The sequence below is a fragment of the Natrix helvetica genome, assembly GCF_964273705.1.
Source record: "Natrix helvetica genome assembly, chromosome: 16".
Classification (NCBI taxonomy): domain Eukaryota; kingdom Metazoa; phylum Chordata; class Lepidosauria; order Squamata; family Natricidae; genus Natrix; species Natrix helvetica.
In genome coordinates, this window is record NC_138563.1 from 3,832,366 (window position 1) to 3,832,677 (window position 312).

The following is a 312-nucleotide window of genomic DNA, read 5'->3' on the forward strand; positions in this document are numbered from 1 at the left end:
ATGTGATAGATAGATAGATAGATAGATAGATAGATAGATAGATAGATAGATAGATAGATAGATAGATAGATAGACAGACAGACAGACATATATGACAGAGTAGGTAGATAGATGGATGGATGGACTAAGTAAATAAGATAGATAGGAAGGGAGGAAGGAAAGAAGGATAAGGGAGATAGAGGGAGGGAGGAAAAGATGGATGATGGATGGAGTAAATAAGATAGCAAGGAAGGAAGGAAGGATAAGGGAGATAGAGGGAGGAGGAAAAGATGGATGATGGATGCAGTGAGTAAATAAGACAGTCAGGCATGG